Here is a 22,592-nt window from a genome sequence, read left to right as displayed (position 1 = left end):
TCATTCTAGAATAGTACTCTTTAATAGTCTTAGATTCCGTCATTCTTATTAATTCAAACTCTCGTTTTAGAGAATGAAGTTTAACATTGCGTATCTCATCACACTTCCTTGAAACTCCTCTTGTATTATGTTCCAAGCTTGCTTTGCACTCGTGGCACCAATTATCCTTGGAAAAATTGTGTCATCAACTGCTTGTTGAAGAGTAAATAAAGCCCTTGAATCTTTCTGCTTGTTTTCCTTCAACTCCTTGTTTTGAGCTGCAGTAAGAGTATATATGTCTTATGGAATAGTGAATCCCTCTTCTATAATATCCCATAAATCTTGAGAGCAGAAGAATATCTTTATTTTGACACTCCAAAAAACATAATTTTCTCCTGTGAAACTATGTACTGGAATTGAGGATGTTTAATTGGTAGTTGCCATGAGTTGAGAAAATATTTTGGAAGTAGTATAAAATGGAGTTATAATTTTGTTTGAAGTAGGTGAAAATTTTATCTACGCCCAGTAGATGACCGAACGTAGCTCTAGTACCACCGTTAGTATTGTCAAAGGAATAGTTGATGGGATAGAGAAAATGTAGAGATAATGAGATGTTTAGAAAATTTGGAGATAGTGGAAGAAGTGTTGTAGTTTTTTTTAGTTGTAGTAGATGTTGGCTTTCATGCATTAAATGGTAGAGTGCATAGGTATATTTATAGACCATAGATTATTCTAGAACATGCTAGCCATGTGAAATGTTCTAAATTTTACTTATATAGTATATTCTTGATTTTTTCTTTTTATCTTAAGTTTTTCTACAATATTCTAAAATTTTTATTACATTTTAGTACTTCTATCTTATGCTTCTAGAATCTGCATTATACTTTAATAGTAATTAAGGTCGAAGAATATTGTTTTTTCAAGTTGACCACTTTTGTTGTCAAAAAGCTGAATATCTTTTGTTTTTCACCTCTAAAAGTGGGGATTCGCAGCTTTCGTCCACCAAAATCGCGTGAAGAGTCTCTACTGCTCGCGAGTAGGTCGTAGATCTGGTGTTGAACCCCTGTAACGGTTCCGTAGTGGGATATTCACGCGTGAAAGGTGATAGGGGCAAACTAAAACAAGTTTTGTGTAATTTACTGAGCTATGCTGCGAAATTTACTGATGAGGGACACATAGAGGTACTCGCATGCACTCGGAAGCCAAAACTACTGCAGAACTCCACAGTCACTTTTAACCAGTTTGGTTTCAAGCAATATTTATCATGCTTATTTTGTAACAAAACTGAACCACGTAGTGACGTGGAATCCACGCGTTGAATCCAAGAAGATCCTCATTCTATGGATTTTATATTTGAAGTGGATGACACAGGAAAAAGAATTCCTAAAGAGAATTACAAGTGTGTTTTTGAGAATTACGTCCAAATCCAAGATACTGCTCTTGGCCAAGCGGAACAGGCTTGGGACTCGGGATTGTGCAGTCGCTGGTATGTATTACTGATTGCCAACAATTGTTAATCATCTGTTCATTGTGCCACATAGTAATTGTTTTAAAAGTTGTATAAAAATCATGTATGATTGATTGGCTTTTCGAAAGTCTTGTCTTCATTACAAAAAATGTTATGTGATTTTTTTAGGTGCGTTTGATGCATGAAGATATTGAAATTGTGGAGAAGGATACTGGGGAAAGAGGGACATGCTTCAAGTTCAATGTGGTTCTCAGTGTATGTGAGAATGAGGCAGAAGGGAGGGTGTTGGTTGTGGATTAGGAGACAGAAAAATAGAATGTGAGGAGCAGCAGACTATGCAGGCTTCGTGTTCTGGTTCTCCTAGAATTTGTTCCATGAGTCCTAAGTTACGAATGTGCAGGTCTAGTCCAAAGCCTGAGGCTTCCCTTGTGGTTCTTTTGATTGTTGACGAAGAGCGCCAAAGGACTTCACAAAGGTTCATGGAGAGGTTAGGAGGGATCAAAGTGAAAGTTGTGAATACAGGAAAAGGTTTGTTTTATACTCTGAGGAAGATCAAGCTGAAGGCTAAGTATTCTAGTGGCCAAAATTATCCAGGTTCTTCGGATTTGAGTTATTGGTCTACACCTCATAGTTCTCTCGACATAGCCACAAGAGTTTCTTTGAGTTCTATGGATGGAACACATGCCTTTAGTTTTCAAGAAAACTAATATGGGAGCTTCTCCCGGCTTCATCCTTGTTGTGATTGATGCAAATGCAGGACCATTTTCTGAGCTTTACCCGATTGTGTCCAACTTCAATATGTGCTTGGATAAGCCCTTTGTCGGTAGAATCAACTTGAAGGCCCTTAATCAAGATGACATCGTCACATCCAAACCATTTCATGGTACTCGTTTGTTCCAAACCATAAAGCTCCTTCCTGAATTTGGTGGTTCTTGGCAATGCAATTCTGGTAGAGCTAAGAGGGAAATGGCTAATGAGAGAACTACATCGAACACTTACAAGGATCCAGGTCTGTCGAAATACACGTCTCCTCTGCTGGACAGATCACAAGTCTGTTCTTCAACTGACGAAAGTACATTCCAAACTGGTGAAAAGTTTTTGAAGGGAAAACGAGCATCGAAGGCGAAAATAACTCTTGTTCATCATGGAGAAACACAAGATGTTGGAAACTCATCAGGGTCTCACAAACCCTTGAGGGGTAAGAAGTTTTTGGTTGCTGATGACACTGCAATTTTGCGCAATATAGCTTCTGCTACTCTGTTAGAGAATGGACGATTTATGTGAGAAGAGGGAAGCATTAATAGTCTAACGGCCTAGGCAGTTAGGAGAAGCAAGAAAGAGGGATTGTATAAATAGAATTCTTGTATTGTTTGGAGTTACGTTTTGACAGTTGTGAATTGACAGGAGTTTTAACCCTGTGGGGGTGGTTAGGCTCCCAATTGAGATAGTACATTGTATTCTTTCTACTGTGAATACAAGATTAACCTTCTTTGGTCTTCTATATGTGTGAGTATTGGGTGTCCGATTGCTCTTTTGGTTAGGTTTAATCCATAAAAACCTAACAATTTAGTTTGACCTACCAGATCAAATTTGGGAGTGCGAAGTGAAGATGGAGGGAAGCACGGAGGGACGTTTGGAGGCTTTGGAGATTACGATGGAAGGGATGAAGGCGGAATCCATCGAAGTGTGCCGGGACTTGCAAGAATTAATGAGGATGATGGGGTGCAGGCTAACAACAATGATGGACATTCAAATGGGAGTCAAACCTTCGTAAACGATAACCAAGAACGGCGTGAGGAGGAAATTGGAGGAAGAGGGGTGGTCGATCATCAGGAAGGGCAGAATCATTGGCGGAAGAGGGTTGAATTACCCATGTTCGAAGGGTTGGATCCTCTAAATTGGATAAACAGGGCAAAAAGGTTTTTTGATCTTCAAGGTGTGGCCGAGGAAGCGAAGGTGAGGCTCGCGTACATAAGCATGGAAGGCAGCACAGGTTATTGGTTCAAGTTCTGGAAGGAAAAGGCCAAGAATCGTTCTTGGGAGAGCCTTAAGTCAGCCATGATCGGGCGGTTTGGAGGACGATACCGGGGAACGGTGTTTGAAAGGCTGGCGACGCTGCGACAGGAGGGCATAGTCGAAGAATACGTCCAAGACTTTGAGATATTGGAGGGGCAAACCCGTGGAGTTTCGGAGGAGCAGATGCTCGGTTACTTCCTTGCCGGACTATGCAATGACATTAAGGGTTAGGTTAAAACCCACAATCCCCAAGAGTTGATGGTGGCGATGAGAATCGCGAGAGAAGTGGAGGATGATACGAAGAGAGCGAGAAGAGGAAGTTGGAATGGGACCAAGAATTCACAATCTTGGTCACACGCGACTAGTGCGGTGATACAAAATGATCCTAGTCCCGGTCCTAATTTGAGTCGACTTAGAGGGCCGAAGATTACAGGGTCGATGAGAAAAGAAGGAGTCGCGACAAGTACCAACGCGAGACCAGGCGGTATTGGAAGAAGCGATAAGAAGGGCCGAATAGCGAGGAACCTGCCCTATCCTGAGTTCTTGAAGAGAAAGGAAGAGGGGCGATGTTTTCGATGTGGGGGACCTTTTGAGCTCGGCCACCATTGCCCCTTACGGAGCTTGCGTGTGGTAATCCTAATGGAGGATGAAGAGGGAGACGAGGAGGGAATGACCGAATGGGATTAGCGGCAGATGGAACTATCAGCCTTCTCAGCCAAAGGTTTAACCCAACCAAAGACCATGAAGTTAGAGGGAAGAATTGGGGAGAGAAATGTGATGGTATTGATAGATAGTGGCGCGAGCCACAATTTTATTAATAGGGGCTGGCGGCAGAGCTGGGTTTGGCCATTAGAAAGACACCCCCTTATCAGGTGAGCCTTGAAGATGGGCAACGGAAGGAAACTAGTGGGTGCTGTGAGAAGGTTCTCATAACTTTAGAAGAGGCCACCATAGAGGAGAACTTCCATTTGTTCGAGTTGGGAGGCGTAGACATCATATTGGGGTAGAGTGCTTGGCGAAATTGGGGGAAGTAAGGTTGAATTGGGGAGACATGACAATTGTTTACAGTCAGGGAGGGAAGAAGGTGAAGATCAGAGGAGATCCTACTTTGGCTAGGCGGTTGATAAAATCTAAAGCTCTTTTGAAGTTGAAAGAGGTGGAAGTTTAGACCCTAGTGTGGGATTTGGGTCAGATCGGCAAGGGGGAAGACAAAGAAGGGCATACAGAGTTGACAGAGGAGCAAGAAAGGGAACTGGAAGAGATTATGAAGTTACACCTAGGGGTTTTCCAGGAGGTGAGAGGGTTGCCACCCGAACGGGGAATGGTACACCAAATTCCCCTTAACGAAGGGGTTGATCCAGTGAACGTACGACCCTATAGGTACCCGCACTTAATGAAAGGAGAAATAGAGAAACAAGTTGCGGACATGTTAAGGGCAGGGGTCATACGGCCAAAAACTAGCCATTGCTCCAGCCCGGTCATCCTGGTCAAGAAGAAGGACGGTAGCTAGCAGTTATGTGTAAATTATAGAGCCTTGAACCGTGCGACTATACTGGATAAACTTCTAATTCAAGTGATAGAAGAGCTCCTAGATGAATTGAGGGGGGGCAGATATTTTTCCAAGATCGACTTAAAGGCTAGGTACCATCAAATTTAGACGGGCGAGGGGGATATCCATAAAATCACGTTTAAGACTCATCAAGGTCACTATGAGTTCTTGGTAATGTCGTTCGGCCTCACCAACGCGCCGGCCACCTTCCAGAGTTCCATGAACGGCTTGTTGCAACCATATTTGAGGAAGTTTGGGTTGGTTTTCTTTGACAATATATTAGTGTGCAGCTCGGTGTGGGAGAAACACTTGGACCATGTCAAAATTGTGTTACAGGTGTTAGAGTAGAGTACGTGGGTGGCTAATAAGAAGAATTGTGACTTTGTAAGGACAAAGATATGGTATCTGGGACATCAGATTTCGGAAAAAGGTGTAGAGATGGACCAAGATAAGGTCAAAGTCGTGCGGGAGTGGGAGGATCCTAGAAATTTAAAAGCTTTGAGAGGATATTTGGGTTTGACAATATATTATAGGAGATTCGTGAAGGACTATGGCAAGATAGCCAAACCCCTAACAGAATTGTTGAAAAAGGGGCAATTTGTTTGGATCGAACGGGCCAAAGCTGCAATGTCAAGGTTGAAGGAGGCGGTGACCTCGGCACCAATCTTAACATTTAGAAATTTATATTGCACACTTTACATTAGTTCTAGTAGAATAAACTCTTATAAAGCCTTCTTTTCCTTTAAGGACAAGCAATGTGGGACTCTCATGGCTTGGTCTTAAAAGAAAAGAAGAGGAAGAAAGGCATCTTAGATGGAAGTGCAAGGTAGCATAACTTTTCTTCTTTGTTTTGAACTTTAGGAGAACTAGTTGGCTTATAAACCCTTTAGGATGAAAGGAATTAAGCAATGTGGGACTCAAAGCACCTTAGGAGCTATTGGCCGGCCTTGAGACTAGAAGTCTCACATCTCTTACTTTCACTCTCCAAACTCACTCCAAGGGCTATATAAAAATGCTTAGGGTCTCCTTTTGGATTAAGTTCGAAATTGAATGAATTCTTTGAGTTGAATTGCAAATTTGCATTCCTCTTGAGATAGTTTTTTGTCTCTAGTCCATTTTGGGCAGACCTTATCTTGCGCAAAGTGAGTGGAGGTCCTTCTTCGACTCTTATCTTTGAGTTCTCTCTCAAGTGGCATGTCTACGAGTCATAAGTTTCCTCCTCCTTTCTCTTTTTCGCTTTTATTTTCCATTCATTCTTTTAAATGTCATTAGTATACTTCTCTTTAGGCATGCACTTCCCCATCAAAAGGAGTTGAGAATGATTGCACGACTGTATTGGCAAGACTTCGAAGAAATACTAAAAGAAGTAGATTTGGATGAGGAATTGGTGAAGGTGGTTAAAGATCTTAAGGAGAATGATAAGGCTCATGTAGCTTTTACTTTAGAGCAAGACCGATTGCACTAAAAAGGAAGGATGGTGTTGTCTGCAAATTCGGCCTAGATTCCAAAGCTACTGGCCGAGTTCCACGTAACCCGAATGAGAGGTCATTTGGGGGTGTATAGGACGTACAGGACGGTTGCCCAATTATTGTATTGAAGGGGAATGAAGAAGTTTGTCACGGATTTTCTTGCAAGCTGTTTACTGTACCAACAACACAAGTACCTGGCCACATCTCCCCAGGGACTGTTACAACCATTACATATCGAATGTTGTTTGGGAAGAAGTAAGTATGGATTTCATTGTCAAGTTTCCAAAATCCCAAGGTTACGATGTTGTATTAGTGGTGGTAGACTGCCTGAGCAAATATGGGCACTTCTTACCACTCAAACACCCCTATTCGGCTAAGACGGTGATAGAGATTTTTGTTAAGGAGATCGTTCGCCTGCATGGGGTTCCAATGTCCATTGTCAATGACCGTGACCCTTTGTTTTTTAGCACTTTTTAGAGGGAATTGTTTAAGATGCAGGGGACTCAGCTCAGGATGAGTACTGCATACCATCCTAAGACGGACGGTCAAACTGACATGATAAACTGAATAGTTGAAGGCTATTTAAGATGTTTCTCTTCGGAGAAGCCAAGCAACTAGACTGTGGTGCTGTCGTGGGCTGAGTATTGGTATAATACCAGCTATCAAGGAGCTGTCAGGTGTACTCTTTTCGAAATAGTTTATGGTAGGGCTCCACCATCTCTGAGCAGGTTTATACCGGGAGAAACTCCAGTTGAAGCAGTTGCCCAAGAGTTGCAAACAAGAGATGAAGCTCTTACACAGCTAAAGTTTCATTTGAGTAGAGCCCAGGATTTTATGACCAAGCATGCAAACAAAAGGAGGAAGTCGGCGAAAATCAAGGTGGGAGACTGGGTCTACCTAAAGCTAAGGCCTCATAGGCAATCCTCGATGCCATCCTTATTGCATCCCAAACTTTCAGCACGTTATTTTGGCCCTTTTCAAGTTGTGTAGCAGGTAGGGAAAGTGTCCTATAAGTTGCAACTACTAGACATAGCTAGAATACATCCTGTGTTTCATGCAACTACTAGACATAGCTAAAATTTTGTTTGCCTTTTATCTCTCTTTCTCTTTCGCCTCTCTTGTCTTCTCTGTGCTGCATATTCTTCTTATATATAATCTCCACACCTTGTTCCTCACCCTTCCACCGAAATGCCCTCTTGGAAGAAGACCATGACAACACGCTTAAAAATTTCTTTGAATTTACACCTTCATTATTAAAATGAGTAATTCTAAGGATGAAGTAGAGTACAAGGACAAACCAACATGCATATATGTTGGTTATATACTATCTTGAATCCCCTAAGTTACCAAACTAGAAGGAGGAACCAAAGTTATAGTTGTTTTATAGTTTATATATTAACTAAAACTGAAAATTTCTTACTAAGGCTAAAGTAGACCATCTCTTAGCTTAAACTTTATTAACTTTGCTCCAAATGGTAGTGGTTAAGGGCACTCTAGTGATTAATTTGGCCTTCAACATGTTAAAAGATATGTCTCTTAAAGTCTCCAACAACCTGGACATGAATTTGGACTTTAATTGTGAAAGTCAACTCTAAAGTCAAAGTTCAACATATGAGTTTGGACTTCAATTGTGAAGTCTCAAAATTGAAGTACTTAAAACATAAAAAGTGTTCTAAATAGGTGACAATTTCGAAATTAACCTAATATAACCAAAGAAAGTATAATGTTCTTATCCTAACAAGTTTAAAGTACTTAAATGAAGCTAAGAGAGATGTCAAATTAGATCAAGTAGCAAAATCTCAAAATTTGCCTACCTAAAACCTAAAAAGAGTACTATATTTAACATCCTAACAAGTCTAAACTAGTAGAATGAAGCTAGGAAATTTATCAAAAGTAAAGAATTACCTGAACTTCAAAGTTTGAGTATGTAGAACCTAAAAAAGTCTACTAAAAGGGTGAGAAAAAGGCAATTCACCTAAAGTAGACTAACAATAACTAATGTTAATATCCTAACAAGTTTAAAGTAGTGAAATGACACTAGGAAACTACTCAAAAGCAAACAAGTACCTAAAACTAAAATTTTGAGTAGTTAGAACCTAAAAAAGTCTACTAAAAAGGTGAGAAATTGGCAATTCACCTAAAGTAAAGTATTTTTAACTAATGTTAATATCATAATAAGTCTAAAGTAGTCAAGTGAAGGTAGGAAACTACTCAAAAGCAAACAAGTACCTAAAACTCAAAGTTTGAGTAGTTTCAACCTAAAAAGTTCACTTAAACGGTGACAAATTGCCAATACACCTAAAGTAGAGTAATTTTAAGTAATGTTAACATCCTAACAAGTCTAAAGTAGTGAAATGATGCTAGGAAAGTGGTCAAAAGCAAAGAATTCCCTAAAACTGAAAATCACACTACTTAAAACCTTGAAAAGTGTAGTAAAATGTACCTAATTGAGTCATTACAGGTCATTATTTGTTCTATTGTGATTCTGTGATGTTTGGAAGTTTAAAAAAGTCCAAATTGATGTATTAAAGCTGTTAGAACCAATGATATGAAGTTAGAATGACCTGTATGCAATTTAGTATGTCAAACCATCATATTTCAACCATTTTTGGAACTTGCAAAGTGAATCTGAGTTGTAGTTCTGATTTGTGCCTAATTAAAGTTCAAGCAAATGTATTTTGTTGAATTAAAACTGTTGAAATGATTACCAAAGTGTCAGAATGCCTTAGGCACAAAATCACTTCCAAAACCACCAATTTTGAGTCAATTTTGGGAAGTAGAAAGCTGATTTTGAGTAGCAGTTTGGTTTTGAGTTAATTTTGAGTTTTAACATGTTTCAATTTATCAAATAAAGTTGGTGAAGTGGTGAAAAACAAAGAATAACCTAAAACTCAAAGTTTGAGTATTTAGATTCTAAAAAGTGTACTTATAAGGTGAGAAATTGTCAATTCACCTAATGTAGATTCATTTTAAATAATGTTAACATCCTAACAAGTCTAATATAGTGAAATGAACCTAGGAAACTAGTCAAAAGCAAAGAATTAGGTAAAACTCAAAGTTTGAGTTGTTAGAACCTAAAAAAGTTTGCTAAAAGGGTGAGAAAGTGGCAATTCACCTAAATTAGACAATGGAAAAGGTGGTGCCAAGTTGGTGAAATGCTGATGAAAAGGAAGCCAAATTGATACTTTTAGAGCTACCTCTTTGTCCAATTCAGCAACTCTTCCACTTTCTAGTATGCTACCCTCTTTTAACAAGGATTCTGGACTTGGAAGCCTCACTAAAAAATGTCATAGCACCCTGCCACATACTAAACCAATCACAGCAAAAATCTGCATTGCACCAGATTTGAATTTTGGGTAACAGACTTTGTGGCAAAATTTGGAGGCCAAACAAGTGGATTTCAAATGATTTTAAGCTTTGAATCAATAGAGGGACACAAAGGGAACCTAGAAGAGGCACTAGATCAGATTAAACATGGAAGAAAAATAAAAAACGAAGAGCCAAAAGTAATGCAGTAAGGTGCTTGATAAAAACGCAACTGTTTGACGAAAGTCCCCAAAGAAGTGCACATTTTTGTGATTTTCGGTTTCTAGTGTTCAAAGCTGGATTGCTTGGTTTTCAAATGATTTTTATGATTGGATTATACTTTTTTTATCCTACAAATTCATTTGGAAACATGTAACCAGCTCTTTCCAACCCAGAATTGAAATATAAAGAATATACAAAATCAAACAGCCTTAAAAATGAAAACTGCACCATAAAAATGGCTTTAAAAGTGTGCTCTCAAACCCAAAAATGAGTGGCAGTGTTTCTAAAGCTCAAGTGATGCTTCAAGCAACTTTATATCATCAATTTAAAGGTGTTTAAACACAAAAAAAACAAGGAATCACACTACACTCGAAAAACACTAGTTCACTTCCAGATTTAAGCAAAATGGATGGTTTAGGAAGTGATTTTGCATGTAGGCTCAAAATTGATGGTTTTGAACAGTGCACACAGGCTTGAAATGGTAAAATAAACTTGTTCAAATATTCACAATGCACAGAAACAACCAGATGCTTCAAATCACACCTGCTGTAGCCAATTATGCAGCATTTTTAAACCAAAATTAGCACCAGAATTGAAAACACACACTGGAATCAAACTGGACAACACAAACAAAGCTAATGGAAGTCCTAATTCACTAGATCTAGCTACAGAATATTAGCTAGGAGATGTTAAATGGCCTAAGACACAACAAAGATATCAATCATGGTGAAAAGATTGAACAAAAATAGTTACAACACCTTGCTCTTAGATTTACTCCACTAACAAATTTCTTTTGAGTGCTCCAATTGGACTTCACAACACCCTTGAAATCAGCCAAAATAATCACCAAACAGATTAGTTAACTACACCAGATTTTGCACCTAAAATAGGTTTTAAAATTGACACTTAGGAAGCCAAAGATCTTTAAAGCAATGAAAAAGGGTGTAGAAATGAAGGAAGCACACAATTAGATCCTAGGAATGGTTGTAGAACATATTAGATCCTAGGAATGGTTCTAGCAAATCAGTTTCTATTTTTTAGCTCTGCACCAAAAGAATTGACCCAAGAGTAGTGGTTTTAAAAGTGAATTCGTGCACAACTGATTTTAACACTTTGGTAATACATTCAGAAACTTTAATTCATCAATTTAAACTTGTTTGAACTCTAATTGGGTTCAAAACCAAACTGTTTAGCATAATCACCCTTCTACTTCCCAATTTCACTAAAAAATGAGGTTTGAATATGCTATTTTGCAGATACATGAATTTGGGTTCAATTTGAATGTTCTAACAAGTTTAAAACAACTTTTAGCACTTGTATAAATTGCCAAATAGCACATAATAACATCAACACGAAAATTGACCTAAACTAGGCTAAGAATATGTAGTATTCATATCCTAACAAGTTTAAACTTGTTAAATGTATATATTGTATGTTGATGTAGTCTTCATATCCTAAAGTAGACTAATTTTACTTAATGTATATATTGTATGTTGATGTATATATTGTATGTTCCTATATATTGTATGGTACTACACACATTCTCAATAGAAAGAGAAGGGTGAAAGTAGTGTAAACAATTAGAACCTACAAAATATGTGGAAGTACTCTATAAAAGAGAATTTCAGTAATAATAAGTTCTCTCCCCCAAATTTAATACATAGCCCTTGAGGATGTCTATGGCATTTCAATACTGAGGAGTTCTCTTTGCATGCCCTTATTGTATGCCTATGACAGTAGTGGTCAAATTGCCTTCCATGTTCGACTTAAGTAGTAATAGGTTGATTACTTATGTCACATGGAATGTTGTTGTTTTGTCTAAAGTAGTTTATCTTTGTTTGGCTTCTCACAAAACATGTCCCATTTTCCCAACCACCATGGATGGATGTACGACCATTGTTATAGCGGAAGGAGAGGTTTGAAGGAAGCTTTTGTCATCGGAGTTGATGAGTTTGTGGAGACGGCTTGACAATATGAATATTATGCTCTTGATGGAGGGATTCGATGCCCATGCATCAAGTTCGAATGTACAAGGATTTTGAAAGACGAAGTCGTCAAAGTTCACCTATACCAAAAACGGTTCATGCCTAATTACACGGTTTGGACATTTCATGCTGAAGAAGTTCCTTCGACCTTCACTGCAGCTGAAAATTGGCTTGCATCAGGTTCGAATAAAATTGTACATACATATGAGATAGATCAATTTGCCTATATGCAAGAGATGGTTGACAATGTTCTTCGTTGAGATGCTGAACAAGAAGCAAAGATAATCATGATGAAGAGTGTCCAAATGAAACCACTCAGAGGTTTTACAATTTACTGACAGAGGCAAATTAACCTGTATTTGAAGGTTCATCTGAGTCAAAATTGTCAGTATGCATTAGACTAATGGCTGGTAAATCTAATTGGAACGTTTCCAATCAAGCATTATTATCAACCAAAAAATTGATGTTAGATCTGACACCCACCAAATAATTCTATGCCGAAGAATTATTATCAAGCCAAAAGATGTGTTTCAAAGTTGGGATTGGAAGCCAAGAAGATTGATTGTTGTGTTAATGGATGTATGTTATTCTATGACTATGATAGTGGCCAAAATGATGCATTATTGGTTGAATGCAAGTTTTGTGGCTCACCTGATATCATACAATGCATGCAGGAGGAAAAACCAATTCCCTTAAAGTCCATGTTCTACTTGCCTCTAATTCCAAGATTACAAAGAATGTTTACTTCAATGCAAACATCACAACACATGACATGGCATGATGGTAACAAAACTCAAGGAGTTTTGTGTCATCCTTTTGATGGTGAAGCTTGGAAGCACTTCAATCGTAAACATCCATCCTTTGCTAGTGAACCGCGTAACGTGAGACTTGGTCTATGCTCTGATGGGTTTACCCGTACATTCAGGCGTCTGCATCACCATATTCATGTTGGCCCGTGATAGTTACCCCATACAATCTACCACCTGAGATGTGTATGACAAAGCCTTACATGTTTTTACGTGTATAATACCAGGTCCATCTAATCCCAAATCATTGATTGATGTATATTGGAGCTTTGATTGATGATTTGAAGAAGCTATGGAATGGTGTTTGGACGTATGATGTTTCAAGGAAGCAAAATTTCATTATGAGGGCAGCTTTGATGTGGACTATTAACGACTTCCCAGCTCATGGCATGTTATTTGGTTGGAGCACGCATGGTCAATTAGCTTGTCCACATTGCATGGAGCATACAAAGTCATTCCAATTGAGTTATGGTCGAAAAGTAGTTGGTTTGACTGCCATCGAGGTTCTTGCCATTGATCACCCCTTTAGAAGAAACAAAAAGGCATTTTGCAAAGGGCAAGTTGAAACGGATATGCCCCCGTCGAAGTTGACTGGATCAAACATTTGGAGAAGAGTGAAAGACTTGCCAAAAGTCACTGAATGTGGTCAGAATAGGATAGAAGGGTTTGGGGAGTGGCATAATTGGACTAAAAGAAGCATATTTTGGGATCTTCCTTATTGGAAAGACAACTTGCTAAGAAATAACCTCAATGTCATGCACATAGAAAAAAATTTCTTTGACAATGTCTTCAACACGGTTATGAATGTTATTGGAAAAACAAAAGATAATGACAAAGCAAGAAAATATTTACCTTTGTATTATGGGCGAAAAGACTTAGAGTTGAAGGCGCAAGTAACGCCGATTTTAAACCAAAAGCAAATTGCACCATGTCAAAAGACGAGGCAAGAATAGTTTGTGGATGGATCAAGGAGCTTAGAATGCCAAATGGATATGCTTCTAACTTGTCCAGATGTCCCAATGTTCAGAACGTTACTATTCAAGGGTTGAAGAGTCATGATTGTCATGTATTCATGGAGACTTTCATCCCTCTTGCTTTCAGTTGTTTGCCAATGCACGTGTTAAATCCACTGATAGAAATCAGTAACTTCTTTAAAGATTTGTGTTGCATGACACTAAAGGAAAATTCCCTAAGAAAGATGGAAGAAAATATTCCAATTATTCTCTGCAAATTAGAAAGAATATTCCCTCCTGCATTCTTTGATTCAATGGAGCATCTTCCAATTCATCTTACATATGAAGCTTGGCTTGGGGGACCGGTGCAATACAGGTGGATGTATCCCTTTGAAAGGTTTATGGGAGAATCCAAACGTTCAGTTAAAAATAAAGCTAGAGTAGAAGGATCAATTTGTGCAGCTTACTTGCACAAAGAGACAACGTATTTTTGTTCACATTATTTTAAAAACTTCATGTTGTCCCCCACTAATGTCAGAAATGAAATGCAATGGAAAGCTGAACTATGTGAAGGTAAATTGTCAGTTTTTGGAAAATTAGGCCGTCATGCAGGCAAAGAATTTACTCATTGGTTAACTGATGCTGAATTCAACTCTGCTCATGTCCATGTTTTAATCAATAGTAGTGAAGTTAAGTCGTACCTTGAGTATGTCATCATCCAACTCCTACCTTTGCAATGCTTAAATTTTCATACTAATTCATTTCATTCGTACCAGCTCATTTCTTGTGGTTGAGCAAGTCGCAGAAGGAAATGTTTATGCTAGAATACACTCAGAGTTTCCTCAATGGTTTAGAAATCAGGTTCGTACTTTTTCCCAAGTTTTGAGCGAGGTTAATTTGAATCTTGCTTTGAAATTTTGTTGGTATCTTTGTAGGTTTTTAATCAGGCATTAACTCCCACGGTTCAAGAGTTAAGACATCTTTCCAATTGGCCAATGAGATGTGTGAAAGAATGGCAAACTTACTTCACCAATGGTTACAAATTCCATACACATGAGTGGTCTAAAGGAAAGAAAACAACAAATTGTGGTGTGTATGAGCTAGAGTACAGAGGGTTATTATGATGATTTCTACAACATCATTCATAAAATATATGAGCTAGAGTACAACACTAGTAGAAGTAGTACTACTTCTCCAAACAGAGTAGTACTTTTTTATTGTGAATGGTTTGATCCTTCTAGAGTTGGTACTATAGTGGATCCTAGGTTTAACATTGTCGAACTCCACCTGAGATTAAGATATCGACCGTTTGATCCTTTCATTCTACCAACTAATGTCAAACAGGTTTATTATGTGCAATATCCACCACCGCAATATTGACAAACGTGGTTGGGCTATTGCAATACAAACCAAGCCTAGAGGTCGCATTGACCCAAATGAGGTTGAGGAAGATGTCGCCTACCAACTTGACCAAATGTCACAACCACAACAAATTATTGAAGTTGAACGTATAACCACATTGCACGACCCTGATGGTGATGGAGATGAGTTAGAAGCACCAATACAAGGAGGACAAGAAGGAGAAGAAGAAGAAGAAGAAGAAGAAGAAGAAGAAGAAGAAGAAGAAGAAGAATATGATGATGAAGAAGAAGATAATGATAATGATGATGATGATAAAGAACAAGAAGAAGATGAAGATGATGATGACGATGATTGAATGTTGGACATCTATTGTAGCAAATTTAACTATCATTTCAAAAACATTCCAATTGAGTTATGCAAAATACCATCTTAAAAGTTGTATGCAACTATTTTACATTCACATTAATTTGTACTTGTCCTTCCTTATACTTTTTTATTCTTTCACTTTATTTGTAACCATTTGAATGCAGTCATGATAGAAGAAGGTTCAGAATGTCGTGATAAAGGAAAGGGAGTAGCAAGGCCTAAAAAGAGGGAACGAAAGGCACCAAAGTATGTACTTAGGGTGCATGCTACACTACCTATCACTGCTGCCCCTAGTTCATCATCTGTGGGGCCTTCTCCTACCCCTGTTGTACACCCTCTTCCTACCCATGTAGTACACCCTCCTCCTACCCCTACAATATACCCTCCTCTTACCCCTATAACAAATATTCTTCCTCCTCCTGTGATTATTACCCTCACTCCTCCCCCCATGATTATTACCCCTACTTCTCCCTCTGACCCTACTTATATACCTTCCTCATCTTCTATACCGCCTTATGAGACTGCCACACCATCTGTTGATCCAGATTTAGCTGGTGATGGTGATGGTGTTAACCCGCCCCTCCATGATCGACCATGGATTGAGCCATATGGTAAAGGCTAAGACTTTAATCCCTTTTTTAACAATGTTGATGTTCAAAGTTTGTCTTACTTCAAATGACTTTTATTTCTTTATATGCAGGTTTATTCCATCCAAGGTTCCTTCCTAGGCCATCACACGATTAATTAAGTAACAATATTTGAATCCATGGCCTATTTGGGGAGCAATACATGTAGATGACAAAAAGCCATTCTGGGAGCGTTTTACGGTAAACAACCAATTAAACTAATTGTCATTCTTATTTTAGTATGTTTATTAATCAATGTTTGTTTTGTTTATTGTTACAGATGAAGATGCAATGGAAACCTGAACATGAAACTCAAATACAAAGAAATTTCCACATGAAAGCATCTCATCGGCTGTCAGAGATGTTTAGGGATGCCCGCAATGCAGGGGAGCACCCTTACTGGTTGGGTGAGCACATTTGGAACTATTTACTCGCTCATTGGAATTCAGCAGAGTTTCGCAATAAGTGTGCTACAACCCAGAGAAACAAAGCTTCTGAAGAGGGTGGCACCCTACATACTGGTGGGTCGATCACGGTTCATGAGCATGCCATTCGTATGGTAAACTTTCAATAATTTTATGTTTCTTTCATATATAACTTATGTATTTTTTATTTCATGTACACTTTTAACTCTAAATTATGTTACAGGCACAAGCTTTGGGATGGGTGGTCCATGTTGATGAGGTCTTTGCACAGACTCATGTTCGGAAGGGCACTAATCAATTCGTTGATGAAAGATCTCGGAAGACTCATGTAATCAAATAACAATGGTACTAATATTAATTTTTCATTATGTTATTGTATCATTCCCTAACATTGCTTTTAATAGGAAGAATTTTCTGCGAGACTTTCACAGGTTAGATCCGCACATGGGTCAACTCCTACACCGGATGATGCGACTAATGAGGACGACGACATCCGTAGGACACAGTGCTGGGTCGATGTCGTTGATGGGAAGAAAAAGGGACGAATGTCGATGCAGGAAATCTTGCTGCAAACTATACAACATCAAGAGGAGGTACTCTGAAGCACCAACCTTCTTCTTCCACCACTACTACTAACTTGACACAATTACTACAACAACGTGACCAGGAAAATCATGAATTGAGTGAAAATTACAGTGACTTGAGAATCGAGTTTACAAACTTCAAGTCCCTGGTTATTAGAGCGCTGCCATTCTACTATCACTTTGACCCAGCCACGACCCTCCCCGTCACCCGCTGTCCCTCAGCAGCTCACATCAGTCCAGCCCACATCAGTCTAACCTACACTAGTCCAGCCCACACCAGTCCAGCCATCTATAGAGCAATAGGATGATGAAGATCATTCTGATGATGACTATGTAGATTATTAGTTTTTTTTTGTTATTGAACATAGTTTTTAGAACATTTTTTATGTTACCTTATGATTTTGTTACATTACATTTTCTAGATGAACATATTGTTTTATGTTTTATGTTTAATGTTTCATTTACAAATACAAGTTCTTAAATTTCAACAATACAAATGATGTTATTCTATTGTTGTTTATTCCATTAATGATTGGATGATTTTGGAATGTATGTTATGGAGGTCTGTTTGTGGTTTGAAAATGTTATTCAGGTCTGTCTGTGATGTGAACATGTTATGCAGGTTTGTGTGGTTGGATAACAAATACAAATATCACTTAATTCTGCCTGGTTCTTACCGAAGGCTCTTGACCTTCGGTTATTACCAAAGGCTTTTTCTCTTTAGTAATTACCGAGGGGCAAAAGCCCTCGGTAAATGCTAGCGACAAGTGCTTTACCGACGGTGTTTTGACCGTCGATAAGCTGTCGGTAATGATCTTTTACTGACAGTTTCTGGCTGTTTCCGAGGGATTGTGACCTTCAGTAATGCCCTTCTTTTTTGTAGTAGGTAATCAGCATGCACTATCATTTCTTTTTGTTAGAAACAATCTAAGTGTAAGTTAAAGTTGAAATTTGAAATAACAAAATTAAACATCATAAAAGACCATAAATACATTATTTTAAGATATGAAGTAAGACTTGTGTCGCACATATATTTAATCTTTCTCCTTAAGAACCTCTCTATAGTATCTATAGTTTGATTTTGTTGGAAGAGCTTCAAATAATAATCATTATTTTATGAATGATAACTTTTAATGGGCATAATTGATTGAACAGATGCCAATAATGGACTGAGGCAACAAAGATACGAAAGATAAAGCTTATGGTGTTCCCATTCCTTTCATTGGATTGACTGCTGGAACCGAAAGAATAACTGTAGAGAGTGGAATGGACTATCATATGGATAAACCCACTAACAGAGAGGATTTACTTAAAGCATCACATTTATAAATGGTAAAGTGTGACACAATGTACATGTATATATTGAAGAATAAGAAATTGAAATTTAACTAATGTAATTGAAGGAGTTGAAATTTAACAATAGACTAAAATCTTGGATATTGCACTCTAAAAATTAAAGTTAAATACTGCTAAAAATCTTATTTTACTATTCAAACAACATTAATTCGAACATTAAAACAGGCTTAATGCTTTTATGAAGAATAAAAAAAAGTACTTTTTAAAGGTCTGTTTTGTGATAATTCATGTAGTAGTGCGACTCTACATGATTGTATTACTCCATATGGGGCAACTGAATAAGCATGGTCATGGTGGCTTTCTTAGAAAAAAAAAATCAGCATGACCGTGGTAGTTAACTACCTAACTATATTTTTATAAAGAATAAATGTTTACTGTTTGATTTTAAATTTTGTTATGCTAATAGGGCCACATCAACACACTAAAGATTAAAAGTGAACTCTAAAGTTAATTAAATATGCAAAGGAGTTATTTTTCAATATGAAAAAGCATGGCCAGGTTCCCAGTCTCCCTTGTATGCTCATCAGTACATTCCAGTGGTTTCTATAAAGTTGCGGTGATTTCCGACGGTTTCTACAAAATCTCGATCATTTTTTACGGTTTTTATAAAACCCCAGTCATTTTCAATAATTTCTATAAAACTCTGATGATTTCCGGCGGTTTTAGCAAAAACCCTACAAATACCGACAGTTTCTCATAACTCCAGGAAATAGCGGCGGTTTTAGTAGAACCCCGAGAAATTGCGGTGATTTTAGCCCAAAATCGTTGGTAATACTTAACGACACTGTTTTTTCTAATGGTTTTTGCAACCACGGGTAACGTATTTTTCAGGGGTTAAAACCGTCGATAACGCTAAAAATAACTTTAAAAAAATTATATTTTTTGTAGTGTAGTATATATGTGCATGAATAGTTGTTGTCATCCAATTCATTACATAGTGATCACACTCATATGAGTTGGTTTGTTTATTACACTACAATATATCATGGCAATAATAATTAATTAACAAAGATAGTTGGAATAAAACAATTATAAGAAAGTATGGACAAAAATATCAAACCTTGAAGGCCAACCGTGCAAGTTTTTTAGCATTAGTAATTGATTTCCGTAACAACATCATATGTACTACAATTGAATAATGAAAAAATGAATGATTTAGGATACACTTATATAACAAATATAGTTCATAACATTGACGTTCTTACGAATCTACTACTTGTTTAAGATGTTTGGGAGGAGACTTGTGTAATGAACAGAACAACATAGCAATGTTGTTCAGTACGTAAATCACAAGTAGCTTCCAATGTTGCCTGAAATAGATAATAACTTAAATATTGTGTCTTAAAATCATAGATGAAACTTTCAAGTTAACAAACTACACTTACCCAGCAAAATAAAGGAAAAAATATGCACTACTAAAAAGAGGGTATACTAACGCGTCATTTATGCTTCCGTTAAGGTGGCATTTTTGAACGTTTCGCAAACGTATATGCCTCGGTTCCAATAGAACCGAAGCTGCAGATGGTCTATGGCCTCGATTCCCTTCTCAACCAAGGCCAAAGACCCATCACTCCCACTAACATTCTCCCTGCCCTTTGACTCTTCAACTGCCAACATTTTGGGATTATGGTGAAGAGGCCCAACCAAATTTAGAACAAATGGCCAAGGAACTAAAATCACTAAAACTTTGGCAAAAACAAGAATCCATTTTGAAAGAAAAAGAAAGAGTTGAAAGAGAACAATATCTCGAAACCTTAGAAGAAGAGCTTAGAGTTCTAGCCCAGAAACAAGAAAAGGTCCAAGAAGAGATAAAGAAAAGTAGGAGTAGGAGTCACTCAAGGAGGAGTTCAAAAATTCCCACAGAAAACACATACCCTGAACAAGATAGTAGGACTGCTGCACAATTCTACCAACATCCTCCACCTAGAAGGTATAGAAGGGAGAGTGAACAACCACCAAGAGAGATTAGGATAGACCTTCCTCATTTCCATGGGAAAGAAAATGTTGAGGCATACCTAGATTGGGAAATGAAAGTAGAACAACTTTTTGAGTGTCATCAAATAATAGAGGAAAGGAAAGTTTCCCTAGCCACCCTAAGCTTTCAAGGGAATGCCATGTATTGTTGGACTTCCCTAGTGAGAGAAAGAAGACTCTCCAATTCCCCTCAAGTCCAATATTGGAATGACTTAAAGAGTGCTCTAAGAAGAAGACACATACCTTCCTACTACCATAGAGAGCTTATGGATAAACTCCAAAGGCTCCAACAAAGAACCATGAGTGTGGAAGAGTATAGGCAAAAGATGGAACTCTACATGATGAGAGCGGGAATTAGGGAAGAAGAAGGAACCACCATTTCTAGATTTCTAAGTGGTCTTAATCTTGATATTAGAGATAAAGTGGAGTTGTTGCCCTATCAAGATCTCAATGATTTGGTACAAATTTGCATAAAAGTTGAGCAACAACATTTGAGAAAAGGTTTGAAAATTGACCACTCTAACTATAGTGTTAAGAAAGACTATAGGAGGGAAGGTAAGCAAGTGATGGAAGAGGAACCCTCTAGGAATCTATGGAAGGAGAAAGAAAAAGATAGATCAAGGGAGGGAACATCATTACACACTCGTACTAGTAAAATTAAATGTTTTAAATGTCAAGGTAGAGGTCATATGGCATCACAATGCCCCACTAAAAGGACCATAATCTTGAGGGATGTTGACTCATATAGTAGTGAAGAGGAGGAGGAGAAAGGCACAAGTAAGGATGAGAGTGAAGGAGAAGATTCCTACCCATGCGAGGGAGATCTCCTCATGATGAGAAGAGTTTTGAAGAATCAACCTAGTCCCCAAGTCCAAACCCAAAGAGAGAACATCTTTCATACAAGATGTCAAGTTTTAGAAAACACGTGTTCTCTTATTGTGGATAGTGGCTCATGTTGCAATTGTTGTAGCACTAGGTTGGTTGAAAAGTTAGCCTTAACTATATTTCCTCACCCCCAACCTTACAAACTTCAATAGCTTAATGATGGTGAAGACATGATAGTTAATCAACAAGTGAAGGTTAAGTTTTCCATAGGGAATTATGAAGATAGTGTGCTATGTGACATAGTACCTATGGAAGTTTGTCACATCTTGTTAGGAAGGCCTTGGCTTTTTGAAAAGGAAACCCTACATCATGGTCGTACCAATGAGATAACCTTCAACCATAAAGATAGAAAGTTTGTACTTCATCCTCTCACACCATCTCAAGATGAAACAGACCAAGTACAAATGAAAAATAAGAGAGAAAAGGAAAGAGATGACACTAACATATACAAAATCAAATGTTCAGAGTGTCAAAGCAATACACACATGTCCAATGAGTGTCCCAACAAAAGAGCCTTCATGTTAAGGGCCACAGGCTTGTGTGAAGATTCAAAAGGGGTATTCTTTCCATCTTCCTTTAGTAGATTGGAAAGACAAGACCAAATGAGACTTGGTGGTAAAAAAGGAAGTCACTCCAAATGCATATGCATTCAACACAAGATAAGCCGGGACTTAAAGGGAAACTACATAATTGGGTTGATTATTCTAATAACACTTACTTTATCTCTTGTTTTTTGCAGAAAGTTATTTGACCCCGGAGGGTTTTGTTGATACATAAGTTGATCAATATGAAGAAGAGGGTTTTTGAAGAAACTTAAAGATTTGAGGACAAATCCTTTTTAAGAGGAAGGGTATGATGGCATATGCCCTAGCCATGGTTAAGCATACTTAAGAAGAGTTGGATTCATCTATGAAGGGTGGGTCCGAGCTCTAATCATCATGAGCCATCAACATGTTCTTAGTAAAATTGTGCGTATTTTAGACCTTGTATTAAGGGTCAAATAGTATAGTATTAATTTTAGGCCTTGTATAATGGGCCAAGTATTGTATGGTTTGTAATATTAGCTTAAAAGAGTGTGTCCCACCATGGGACATGATGGCCACATGGCAAGCTCTTAGTGAAGACACTTCTTAAAAAGGAAGTGGTCATGTGTCACTTTCCAAGTGGAGAAACTCTTACTAAAGTGGATTGCCATATGTCACTCTAAGAGTGGAGAAACTTTGCAAAAGTGGATTGTCACATGGCACTTTAAGAGTGGAGG

General features: G+C 38.0%; 2 pseudogenes; both read left to right on the top strand.

Annotated features, from left to right (window-relative positions):
- The first annotated feature begins 13,728 nt into the window (after positions 1-13,728).
- Positions 13,729-16,410, top strand: LOC124831450 (uncharacterized; annotated as a pseudogene).
- Positions 16,411-20,091: 3,681 nt separating this feature from the next.
- LOC148202002 (uncharacterized) lies at positions 20,092-22,082 on the top strand (annotated as a pseudogene).
- Positions 22,083-22,592: the final 510 nt, after the last annotated feature.

This window comes from Vigna umbellata, chromosome 3, assembly GCF_029865625.1.
Source record: "Vigna umbellata cultivar VRB3 chromosome 3, Vumbellata_1.0, whole genome shotgun sequence".
In the NCBI taxonomy this organism is placed as follows: domain Eukaryota; kingdom Viridiplantae; phylum Streptophyta; class Magnoliopsida; order Fabales; family Fabaceae; genus Vigna; species Vigna umbellata.
This window is presented reverse-complemented; position numbering and strand designations above follow the sequence as displayed.